The sequence below is a fragment of the Heptranchias perlo genome, unplaced genomic scaffold (assembly GCF_035084215.1).
Source record: "Heptranchias perlo isolate sHepPer1 unplaced genomic scaffold, sHepPer1.hap1 HAP1_SCAFFOLD_43, whole genome shotgun sequence".
Lineage (NCBI taxonomy): Eukaryota > Metazoa > Chordata > Chondrichthyes > Hexanchiformes > Hexanchidae > Heptranchias > Heptranchias perlo.
This window is the reverse complement of record NW_027139442.1, coordinates 6,115,953-6,126,590: the sequence shown is the minus strand read 5'-3', so window position 1 is coordinate 6,126,590 and position 10,638 is coordinate 6,115,953.

Genomic DNA, 10,638 nt, shown 5'->3' with positions numbered 1-10,638 from the left:
AGGTCATATCGATTTAATCGCGTCATTTTCATTGCCTCTGAAGCCAATGGGAGGGTTAAGAAGGCGGAAAGTTCAATGACGCTCATTTTGCACCACCGCCCAAAGTTAAAATTAGATCCTTTCAGTGATGGTGAGCCATCACTAATGCTTGTATCACCCAGAGGATTTTCCTCTTCAGCTCCCGGACACAAGAGCTTGGTGGAATGTAAGCATTTCCTGCAAGCTTGCACAAGAAGTGAGAGTGAGTTAAATCCACATTCCAGCAAACTGCCGTGTCGGTACATTTTATAACCCGCACTTCCCAAGGCACCTTTTGCAACTATCTAATCATTCTGCTTTTTAATTGGTGACACCGTTCTGATTCAGAATTTTCTATTCCAAGATCAAAATGTTGCTTTTGAGGACTGGGTATCCAGAATCGGAGGGTATTGGCTGTTTACCAACAGCATTGGCGATTCATTACTTCAAACAAATAATTGTTAACTTGATGGAAATGGAAGGCACACATCATTTACCTGTTACAGTTATTTCAACAGCGTTGCTTGGCTGTGATTGCACCTCTCTTCCTGAAATAGTTTCCATATCCAGGCAAGTGTACGATCCTCTGTCTCCATCTGTGATGTGATCGATGCGGAGCCAATGAAATCTCTGATCCTGATGTGTACGGATCAATAACTGGCCGTTTCTGTAGAAGGTGAACGGGCCACCGCTATAATCCCCGAGACTGGTACATGTTAGAGTGACCGGCTCTCCTCTTATGTACACGCCGGAATGTTGGTCCAATGCAATTCTTGTAGTCACCGGAGGATCTGAAACAAAGCTTTTTACTTTCAATACACTTTAATAGAATTACAGACATTATGAAGATGAATATTAATCCCTACTATTTCATTTCTGGCACGCTACGGATATATACAATACATGCTAATCCCCTGCGATGGGCAGTGTGACTGACAACCGTCCGGTTCTGGCTTTCTGTCTGTTCAAACATTGGGGTGGTTTTCTTTGTAACAGGGGAGATTTCAGTGTTAGGAACGTTGGAATATAGGAACAGGGGTGTGTGATTCAGCCCTCCGTGTCTACACTGGTACCACGACGGTTCATGCCTTTGTTACCTCCAGACTTGACCATTCCAATGCTTTCTCGGCCGGCCTCCCACTTTCTAACCTACATAAACTTGAGCTCATCCAAAACTCTGCTGCCCGGATCCTCCTAACTCGCACCCAGACACGTTCACCCATAACCTCCTATACTCACTGACCTGCATTGACTCCCAGTTCAGCAACGCTTCCAATTTAAAATTGTCTTCCTTGTGATCAAATTTCTCCATGGCTTTGCTCCTCCCTGTCTCTGTAACCTCCTCCAGCCCTACAACCTTCCGCTAAATCAGCATTACTCCAATTCTGGCCTCTTGTGCATTCCTGTTATCTTTCTGCCCACCATTGGCGGCCGTGCCTCAACCTGTCGAGGCCCTGAGCTGTGACATTTCCTCAATAAGCCACTCCACCTCTCAACCTCTCTCCCGCTTTTAAGGTGCACTTTAAAACCTACCTATTTGACCAAGGGCCTGATCACCTTTTTATTTATTCGTTCCCGGGATGTGGGCGTCGCTGGCGAGGCCGGCATTTATTGCCCATCCCTAATTGCCCCTGATAAGGTGGTGGAGAGCAGCCTTCTTAAACCGCTGCAGTGCGTGTGGTGAAGGTTCTCCCACAGGCCTGTTAGGAAGGGAGTTCCACGATTTTGACCCAGCGACGATGAAGGAACGGCGATATATTTCCAAGTCGGGATGGTGTGTGACTTGGAGGGGAACGTGCAGGTGGTGTTGTTCCCAAGTGCCTGCTGCTCTTGTCCTTCTGGGTGTAGAGCTCGCGGGTTTGGGAGGTGCTGGCGAAGAAGCCTTGGCGAGTTGCTGCAGTGCATCCTGTGGATGGTACACACTGCAGCCACAGTGAGTCGGTGGTGAAGGGAGTGAATGTTTAGGGTGGTGGATGGGGTGCCAGTCAAGCGGGCTGCTTTGTCCTGGATGGAGTCGAGCTCCTTGAGTGTTGTTGGAGCTGCACTCATCCAGGCAAGTGGAGACTACGCCATCATACTCCTGACTTGTGCCTTGTAGATGGTGGAAAGTCATTGGGGAGTCAGAAGGTGAGTCACTCGTCACACAATGCACAGCCTCTGACCTGCTCTTGTAGCTACACTACTAATTTGGCTGGTCCAGTTTAGTTTCTGGTCAATGGTGACCCCCAGAATGTTGTTGGTGCGGGATTCGGCGATGGTAATGCCGTTGAATGTCAAGTGGATTTGGTTAGACTCTCTCTTGTTGGAGATGTTCATTGCCTGGCACTTATCTGGCGCGAATGTTACTTGCCACTTATGATCCCAAGCCTGGATGTTGTCCAGGTCTTGCTGCATGCGGGCTCCTAATGCTTCATTATTTGAGGGGTTGCGAATGTCCGAATATCCACTAAGATAGATTTGTGTCATCTGTTGTCTGATAATCGCTCCAGTGAAGCGGCTTGGGTCGCTTTGCTACTTTAAAGGCGCTATGTAAATGCAAGTTGTTGTTCGTGGGTAGATGGTGGAATGTAGATGCAGGTGGGAGGCTTCATTAAGGATCAAGGCGTCGCCATTTTGAGCCAATTCTCAGTAAAATCCATTAGGTCAACTTAATCCGGCAATATTCCAAACCGATGGTAAGGGTCTTGTTATTGAGTATTCCGTCCTTCTGGAAGGAAATGAGGAGCCGAGGGCCTGGTGGGGGGTGGGGGCGGTGGGGGCAGGGGGACGGGGTGCGATTTGATTGGGGCGGGAAGGAGGCTGGTGAGATTAGGCGTCAGCAGTCCCACTGGATGGGAAGTTCAGCCACAGAGGGGATGGGGCTGTTCCTGTTGTTGCTCATAAGGGCCTTTGATGGGCCCTTTGGAGAATACAAAGAGAGGTACAAAGGACGACTGCGGGGATGTTCAGTGTATTAAAGCCTGGGACCATAGAGGACGAGGGAGAAGGCCGAGGCATAGTGATGGTTTGGGTTAATGGCGAGGAGCGGGAAATACTCAAGAAGGAAATTCAGACCACACTATGGAAAGAGTTCTGGGGTTAATGATAGATTGATGCTTCAACTCAACCAACCAATGTCTGACTTGTGCCAAATGATGAGATTTTTGTTGCAAACAAAGCGAAATATAAAGTAGATCGAAAGAAGTAATGTTAACATTCTATCGAGCATTGGTCCGGGTCCACCTGGAGTGGGGTGCGGTTTTGTAACTTACACCAGAGAAAAGTTATGGGGGAACGGTCAGAAAACAAGGACATTATCCCACGATGCCTTCGGAATGACAGCTGCTGAGATGCCGACCGACATTACCGCTACCAATATCACAGCACGATTGGTTACAACAATCAACGGACTCAGTAATTTCGCAGTATCGAACATGAGCTGTCCAATTTTATTACGTCAGAGGAAAAACGTCGACACTAACCGTGAGAATAGCTCCGCCAAGCCCCATGAATCACTAAAAGGAGAAAATATGAATCAGTTATATGAACAGTAACGCCTTTAGATTATGCAGATTGACTTTCGTGCATTGGTTTATGCGGATGTCTCAGTACAATTGAGTTGGTGGTATTCTGGACCGTTTTTTTCATCTCCCGCTCCAGGAGTTGTCGTCCTGAAGGAGTGTCACGTTGCCGGAGGTCCCGCTTTCCCAATTAAACATTTACCAAAGGCGCCGTCGGGCTGTTGATGTGGAAATTAGGTAACCTTTAAGAACAAAAGAAGTCGGAGCAGGAGCAGGCCATACGGCCCCTCGAGCCTGCTCCGCCATTTAGTAAGATCATGGCTCATCTTTGATCTCAACTCCACTTTCCCACCCGATCTCCATATCCCTTGATTCGCCGAGAGTCCAAAAATCTATCGATCACAGCCTTGAACATATTCAACGACTGATCATCCACAGCTCTCTGGGGTAGAGAATTCAAAAGATTCACAACCCTCTGAGTGAGGAAATTTCTCATCTCAGCCCTAAATGGCCGATACCTTATCGAAAAACTATGTCCCCAGTTCTGGACTCTCCAGCCAGGGAAAACAGCCTAGAAATATAGAAACATAGAAAATAGGAGCAGGAGTAGCCTCTCAGCATCGACCCTGTCAAGCCCTCTCAGAATCCTATATGTTTCAATGAGATCACCTCTCATTTTTCTAAACTCCAGAGAGAAAAGGCCCATTTTACTCAATCTCTCCTCATAGGACAGCCCTCTAATCCCTGGAATCAATCTAGTGAACCTTTGATACACCGCCTCTATGGGTGCCAAAACTGTACACAGTACTCCAGGTGCGGTCTCACCAAAGCCCGCACAATTGTAGCAAGACTTCCTTACTCTTGTACTACTACCCCATACAATAAAAGCTAATGTACCATTTGACTTTCCAATTGCTTGCTGGACCTGTACGTTACCTTTGTGTTTTGTGAACAAGGACTTCCAAATCCCTCTGAATACTACATTTAATAGATTCTTACTATTTAAAAATATTCTGTTTTTTTATTCTTCAAACCAAAGTGATTAGCCTCACATTTCCCCACATTATACTCCATTTACTAACTTCTTGCTCACTCATTTAAACCGTCTATATCCCTTTTGCAGACTCTTTGTATCCTCCTCACAGCTTAATTTCACGTCTACATTTGTATCATCAGCAAATTTGGTTACATTACACTCGGTCCCTTCATCTAAGTCATTAATAGAGATTTTCAATAACTGAGGCCCCAGCACTGATTCTTGCGGGACCCCACCAGCATCAACCTGAAAATGACCCGCTTATTCCTGCTCTCTGTTTTCTGTCCTTTGTCCAATTCTCTACCCATGCTAATGCCCAACCCCACAAGCCCTTATCTTGTGTAAAACCTTTCGTGTGGCACCTTATCGAATGATTTTTGGAAATCCAAATATACTACATACACCGGTTCCCCTTTCGCTATCCTGCTCGGGACATCCTCAAAAAAACTCCAATAGATTTGTGAAACACGATTTCCCTTTCACGAAACCATGTTGATTTTGCATAATTATATTATGATTTTCTAAGTGCCCTGTTACCACATCCTTAATATTGTATCCCAGCATTACCTCGGCGACTCAGGTTAACTGGCCTGCAGTTCCTTGTTTTTATCTCTCCCTCCCTTCTTGAAGAGCGGGGTTAAATTTGCTACCTTCCAATCCACTGGGACCCTTCCAGGATTTAAGGAATTTTGGAAGATCACAACCAATGCATCCACTGTCTCTGCAGCCAACTCTTTTAGAACGCTAGGATGCAGGCCATCAGGTCCAGGAGATTTGTCGGCTTTTAGTCCAATTAATTTCTCCTGTACTTTTTTCTTTACTAATCTTAATTACTTTAACTTCCTCACTCTCATTAGACCCTTGGTTCCCCCATATTTCTGGTATGTTTTTGTGTCGTCTGCTGTGAAGACAGATACAAAATATCTGTTTAACGTCTCTGACGTTTCCTTATTCCCCATTATAATGTCTGCTGTCTCAGCCTCTAAGGGACCCATGTTTACTTTCGCTACTCTCTTCCTTTGTACATACTTGTAGAATATCTCACAATCTGTTTATATATTTCATGCTAGTTTACTCTCACATTCTATGTTCTACCTCTTTATCAATTTTTTTGGTCATCCTTTGCTAGTTTCTAAAACCCTTCCAATCCTCAGGCTTACTGCTCTTCATGGTAACACTATAAGCCTCTTCTTTTAATCTAATACTTTCCTTAACTTTTTTTGTTAGCCACGGGTGGATCACTTTTCCCGTGAGTTTTAATTTCTCCATGGAATGTATATTTATTGAAAATTATGAAATATTTCTTTCAATGTTCGCCATTGCTTATGTATTGTCATATATTTTAATCGAATTTCCCAGTCTACCTTAGCCAACTCGACCCTCATTACTATATAATTGGCTTTGCTAGTTTAAGACTCTCGATTTCATCTTAAGTACGTCGCTCTCGAACTCATTGTGAAATTGTATCATATGATCACTCTTCCTCAGAGGATCCGTTACTATGAGACAAGACGAGACCTAAAATAGCCTTTTCCCTGCTTGGTTCCACAACATATTGTTCTCGGAAACTGTCTGGAATGCATTCCATGAACTCATCTTCCAAACTACCTTTGCCAATTTGTTTCCCCCAGTCTATATGAAGATTAAAATCTCCACGATTATTGCATTAGCTTTATTACAAGCCCCTATTATTTCTTGATCAATACTCTGTCCAACAGTATAACAACTGTTATGGAGCCGAAACTACTGTCACCAGCGTTTTTTGCCCCTTGTCATTTCTTATCTGCACCCATACTATTTCATTTCTCCATCCATTTTCAACTGGAAGTAGATAAGAATTGTTTCATTAATGTAGGGGGAACTCACGCCCTGTTGCGCGATAGTTCTGCCACACTTCGAAAGACGTTTTCAGTTTTCATGGAACTGAGTATCTGGAGGAGCGTCTAACAGGCGACCGAGGCAACCCCGCTTATTTTGCGACCCCACCTATATCCAGTGTCGCCCTAAAAATGTCGTCGATAGAACTGCGGTGATATTAGTCTTTATCAAAACGGTCTCATAGCAAACTACAGTCGCTTTTACACCTCGCCCAATTTTCATTTTCGCACAGGATACATTCCGGCACCGTGCTGCTAATTTAACATTGCGTTATAGAGACGTTAGTACAAAATATGCGAAACCTCAAACCTCATTAACTTCACTCTCGCATGATCAGAAAAAAAAACCTGAGTGTTTTATTTCCATTTCTCCAATCTTTCCCCTTTCTTTTATGAAGGAGGCGATTCACCCTGTAACATGGTTCTAAGGGCAGCGCCTATCGGTTTTACCCCCCGCATGTTGGACACTATTCATGTCTGCGCTCAGACGCTGCTTGTCCTCGAACAGTTTGACTCCAGAAGGTGTGAACACGGAACCTAATGGCGTCCTCAGCGGACATCCACTAATCAACACTTTACAACGGGGCCAGGAGGTAACCATCATCAAAGGCCACTCTCTCTGCTTCTCTCTCCGCCCGAAATCGTCCAACTTTCCCGAAAAATAGTCCCAGTTGTACAGCCTCAACGTTACCCACTGACAATGCATCACAAACAAGTAACCTATCCCATAGCTTTCCAATATAATCGGCTCCACATGAAACTATGAGTTGCTTTAACCCACTGAGCTCCAGGAGATCGGACACCGCCAGGCTCAGTCCCACTCTCCCGCTTACATTTGACCACTCAGCTGCATCACAGTCCGTGAATCCTGTACTTTTGGTATAAAATTGTTTCACGACTCACCAAACAGCAATAAAAAGGCTGCTCTATCCATTTTCTATGAAGAGCTACTTTGAGGCTTGTGAACTAGAAGGAACAGCGACTGAGTCACTTGCTCCGACTCGCAGGAGGAGGAACCCGGAAGTATTTACCGAATGAGAATGGAAACAGAGGCTGGGAGGAAGTGAGGTGTTCCCACAATTAAAGCAACAACACTGAGATTTGTACAACACAGAATAAATTATGAATTGCAACGTTACAAGTTCCAAAATGGTAAACTTTGAATATTATACGGTGATCACAGGACGAAGGGGCTCGAATGGACTGTGTAACCATGTCAACAGCCTAAATAATTTGCGTTTGGTTCGAAATTCCGCCTTCGTCATTGCCAGGAACTCCATTGCTGGGAAAGGATGATTTCCCACTTCAGGCACTCAGTGTCATCATCAAGCACTCAAACGTCATGAGCAGCAAAGCAAAATGCGAAAAGTGCCAAGCAGAAAACTAGGAAGAGCGCCCCCTATTGAAATTCCATTTCCCAAAACAGCCGTCCTGTGCGCTCTCAGTGAGATGCTGTTAGCGCCGAGTTCGTTGTCAGATTTATGTTCTATTCCATTAAGAAGTAAATTTTAACATTCATAACCTGGTAACAATTCAGTTACATGAAAGTCTGGTATAATGCATGGACCCGGGTATGTTTAATTCAGCTCTGATATTGAGTTGGTTTACAGTTGGTAACAATTATTTGGATTCCAACCTCTTTTATTCGGTTTTATTTGCACGAGTTAATCAACCAATTATTAGTGATTGTCTCATATTCAATGTCCTCCTCATTTTCAGTATTATTGATCGTTCCACACGTGTTAAAGCGGGTAGCGTGATGGATAACTCACGCTGAATACAACCACTGCAGGGTATTTCCTCCAAATTAGTTTTATTTTAATTCTTGTTTGCAAAATAACGACATGCACGTTAACGCACCCAAACCTCTGTGGTCCGTATTCTAACCCATCATCACCTCTGTCTTTCTTGACCTACAGTTTCTCCCGGTCCACCAACGCTTCGATTTTGAAATGCTCTTCCTCATGTTCCAAATCCCTCCATGGCCAAGCCCTCCCTCACCCTGTAATCTCCTCCAACACCACAAATCCCTCCATGGCCAAGCCCTCCCTCACCCTGTAATCTCCTCCAGCAGCACAAACGTCCAATAATTCTCCCCTTTTGTGTATCTCCTTCTCCCTTCGACCCACCATTGGCAGCCGTGTCTTTAGCGATCTGGGGCCTAAGCTCTGGAATTCCATTGGGAAACATCTCCGTGTCTCCACCTCACTCTGCTCCTTTAAGAACCTCCTGAAAAACTACCTCTTTGACCAAGTTTTTAGTCACCCGTCCTAATATCTCCTACAATTGCTCTGCGCCAATGTTTATCTAATTACGCACCTGTGACGTGTCTTGGGACGTTTTCCTCCGTTCAAGGTGATACATAAATACAAGTTGTTGTTGTTTCCCATTCCAATATAAAAAGCTGGAGCAGAATTTTGCATTTCAGACACGAGTTAGGTTCTGGAACGAAAGACTGTGACAGGCAGATCCAACGTCATTCCTCTGTAATGCTGAATGTTCTGTCGATGTTGCAGTTTTGGTAGACAGTCATGATTCGGTTGATTCTACCACATTCCTTCAACTAACTTGGTTCAACCATCAACATAATTTGCACAACCGCCACCCGTCTACATAAGCTGTAATCTATTTCAATAAGCGTCTTCACAAATGGGGAATATTTGTATTGAGTCATAAGATGAAATCTGTCAATGGAAAATGAAGAGCAGTATGTTTCAACTGATGATTAGGAGTGGCATCGGTCAGTTACTTTCAAGGCTGAGGCTTTCTGTGTAGTTTGATTTAGCGATGCATCCAATCGCTATCTTATCGCCAAAATAGTTGAACAATTGTAACAACTATTAACACGTATTCACTGCAGATGAATAGGGCTCATATTCTCAACACTCACAAATAACACGCATTGCATTCTTCGTGAATTTAGTGCAGGTTTATTTCTCAAACCTTTACAGAGTGTCTTTTCAGTTGATACACCCAGTGAGCTGTTTAGAATATGTCTAGAAAATTGTATTTGTTTATCTCTGCAATTGACCTTGAGAGCAGATGTGTTGTGTTGGAGCTCCTTTTCCCCACGTTTGTTCTAAAACAATGAGACTCGCTCAGCCACATTTATAATTAACTCTTGCCAATGTCATTATTGATTATCTCTGCTCAAGGGTACCCTGGAGCCACTCCCACATTCCTCAACTCTCTCGACTGAGCTGTAATTTAGCTTCGATTTCTTCAACAAAGGACATCTGTTTATCGAAATTTCCTTATTATCTCGAGAAGCTTCAATTTTCCCACAAAAGAACACCTGCTTCTCATCCAAATGAATTTAACCTAATTCGAACGCTGCACAACCAGAAGCGTCTCCTGAATGCGGCGATAAGCTCACACATCCATGGCCGAATTAAAGAGCGTGGAATTCAGATCATTTGAAACAACTGTGAACCAACTCGGAGTCAGATTGAACAAACCCATGGTACGTTCATTATACCGGACTTCCGGGTAACTAAAGTGCTACCGGTTTTGCATGATCCAGTTTTTTTTTTAAATCGGCGGGGACAGAGAACTGACAACAGCATCTCATTGAAAGAGCCCACAGAATGGCAGTCTTGGGAAATAGGGTTTGGGTTGAGGAACATTACTGTTGCATTTTGCTGTGCTGGGCCTGATGTTTGGGCGCTGACGGGAGAGCCTGAAGTGGGAAAAGGTCCTTTCATAGCACTAGAGTTCCTGACCATGACAAGAGTTAAATTTTTAATCAAGCATAAATGATTTCCGGTGTTGACGTGGGTCCATTCTCGCTCCGTTCAGCCTGTGATCACGGTAGAATATTCAAAGGTTGTCATGACCCTTGCAACTTTCCAATCCATGTGATGTTCCAGGTTGTACAAAACTCAGAGCTGTTGCTTTAATTGTGGCGACCAACTCACTTTCTCACAGCCTCTCTGCTTTAAACACTTCCAGGGTCCTCCTGCTGCGAGGTGCATCAAGTGATTCAGTCGCCATTCCTTACAGTTCTCAATCTCAAGGTAGTTCCTGTTGGAAAATCGATCAAGTCGCTGTTATCCTTCTGTTTAGTAAGTTGTTAAATAATTTTATGAGAAAATTATTGGATTCCCGGTCTGTGATGCAACTGAGTAGGCAAATGGAAGCGGGAGGGTGGGACTGAGCCCGGCGGTGTCCAATCCTCCGAAGCTCAGTGAATAAAAGCAACTCGTGG